General features: G+C 41.2%; 1 non-coding gene across 1 annotated transcript; it reads left to right on the top strand.

Moving 5' to 3' along the window:
- Positions 1-2,012: 2,012 nt before the first annotated feature.
- On the top strand, positions 2,013-2,120 carry LOC130953160 (small nucleolar RNA R71). Its single transcript, XR_009075333.1, has one exon. It is a non-coding gene; the product is annotated as a small nucleolar RNA R71 (small nucleolar RNA).
- The last annotated feature ends 426 nt before the right edge of the window (positions 2,121-2,546 follow it).

The following is a 2,546-nucleotide window of genomic DNA, read 5'->3' as shown; positions in this document are numbered from 1 at the left end:
ACCAACGCGCATCCTGGCGCGCCAAATTTCATCCTGGCGCGCCAAATTTCTTCCTGGCGCACCAAATTTCCTTCTGGCAGCACCATCCGCACGCACGCTCGTCCTTGGCGCATCAACCTTTCTCGCCCTGCCCTTGGCGCGGGCAGGGCAGCTTCTGGCGCACCAACCTCGTGCCAAACGCGCACCACGCAGCACCAAGACGCATCATGGCCGCACCAACTCCAAGCACCAAGCATCAATTTTCTGCCCTGCCCTCCACAAGGGCAGGGCAGCCTCCTGGGAGTGGTTTTTGGGCCAAAATTCAAATTAAAAATTCATTTGAATTCATTTCTTCACCAATCCAAAAGCCCATCCAAATCCCATTATCCAAGAATAGAAAGTGTATAAATAGGACTTAGTTTGATGTAATTAGGACCTTTTTCTGGAATCTTTATGCTTACTTTTGAATTTTGACTTTTGGTTTTTACCTTCACTTTGAACTTTTCATTTTCTTTGAGCTTTCTTGAGAGAATTGACCGAGATCTAAGAGGATCAAGGGAGAATTGGCAGATCTTCTTCCTCATTTCCCTTGGGCAATTCTACTCTTTTGTTTCTGAGTTTTGGGTGTGTGAAATTGAGGAAATTTTGTCTCAATTCCCATCTAAAGTCTCTTTAAATCCTTTTCTGCATAATTGAATTTGAATTATGTTCTTCAATTGCTTCTTCTTAAATTTTCTGTCAATTGCTTTGTGAACTTAGATCTGGGAAGGAAATTGGGTTTTAGGCTCTGCTACCTAAGCCCTTGGGATCCTGAGATCACAACTCATTTTGGGTTCTTCTGTGAACCTCTGCTACATCTCATTTCAATTCTGTTTGAATGCTTTTGCTTCTGATTTACTTTCTGCTCAATCACTTGCTGCAATTTACTTCTTCTTTGTTTAGATCTAGCAATCCCATTCCTCAATTCCCTTTATTATTCAAGCCATTTATCTTTCTTGCCATTTAAGTTACTGCAATTTAAGTTTCTTGCATTTTAAGTTTCAGTTATTTACTTCCTTGCTCTTTAAGATTCTGCACATTTACAATTCTGTTCTTCAATTTACTGCAGTTTTCCCTCTCCCCTTTACATTTACTGTAATTTACTTTCTGTTAAACACAAATCACTCAACCAAAACTTGATTCGCTAAACTAATCACCCACTAAAATTGCTTGATCCATCAATCCCTGTGGGATCGACCTCACTCTTGTGAGTTATTATTACTTGATGCGACCCGGTACACTTGCCGGTTGGATTTGTGTGTTGGAAATTCGTTTTTCCGCAAAAACACCATCAGAGGGAGTTCAGTAACTTTCTTGCTCAGCTGACCCACTTGTCCTTCCAAATTTCTGATGGAGGACCTTGTTTCATTCATGAAACTTTGAGTGGTCTTTATTAGATCAGAGACCATTGTTGCTAAGTCAGAAGTATTCTGCTTAGAACTCTCTGTCTGTTGCTGAGAAGATGATGGAAAAGGCTTGCTATTGCTAAACCTGTTTCTTCCACCATTATTGTTATTGAAACCTTGTTGAGGTCTCTCTTGATTCTTCCATGAGAGATTTGGGTGATTTCTCCATGAAGAATTATAGGTGTTTCCATAGGGTTTTCCTAGGTAATTCACCTCTTCCATGGAAGGGTTCTCAGGATCATAAGCTTCTTCCTCAGATGAAGCATCCTTAGTACTGTTTGGTGCATTTTGCATTCCAGACAGACTCTGAGAAATCAAATTGACTTGTTGAGTCAATATCTTGTTCTGAGCCAATATGGCATTCAGAGTGTCAATCTCAAGAACTCCTTTCTTCTGACTAGTCCCATTGTCCACAGGATTCCTTTCAGAAGTGTACATGAATTGGTTATTTGCAACCATTTCAATCAATTCTTGAGCTTCTGCAGGCGTCTTCTTCAGATGAAGAGATCCTCCAGCAGAGCTATCCAAGGACATCTTAGATAGTTCAGAGAGACCATCATAGAAAATACCTATGATGCTCCATTCAGAAAGCATGTCTGAGGGACATCTTCTGATTAATTGTTTGTATCTTTCCCAAGCTTCATAGAGGGATTCTCCATCCTTCTGTCTGAAGGTTTGGACTTCCACTCTAAGCTTACTCCATCTTTGTGGTGGAAAGAACTTTGCCAAGAAGGCACTGACTAGCTTTTCCCAAGAGTCCAGGCTTTCTTTAGGTTGTGAATCCAACCATATTCTAGCTCTGTCTCTTACAGCAAAAGGGAATAGCATCAGTCTGTAGACCTCAGGGTTAACCCCATTAGTCCTGACTGTGTCACAGATTTGCAAGAATTCAGCTAAAAACTGATGAGGATCTTCCATTGGAAGTCCATGGAACTTGCAATTCTGTTGCATTAGAGAAACTAATTGAGGCTTAAGCTCAAAGTTGTTTGCTCCAATGGCAGGGATAGAGATGCTTCTCCCATAAAAATCAGGAGTAGGTGCAGTGAAGTCACCCAGCACCTTCCTTGCATTGTTGGCATTGTTGTTGTTTTTGGCTGCCATGTGTTCTTCTTCCTTGAAGAA

Source organism: Arachis stenosperma, chromosome 9, assembly GCF_014773155.1.
Source record: "Arachis stenosperma cultivar V10309 chromosome 9, arast.V10309.gnm1.PFL2, whole genome shotgun sequence".
Classification (NCBI taxonomy): Eukaryota; Viridiplantae; Streptophyta; class Magnoliopsida; order Fabales; family Fabaceae; genus Arachis; species Arachis stenosperma.
The sequence above is the reverse complement of the archived record's forward strand: the minus strand, read 5'-3'. Positions and strand labels throughout refer to the sequence as shown.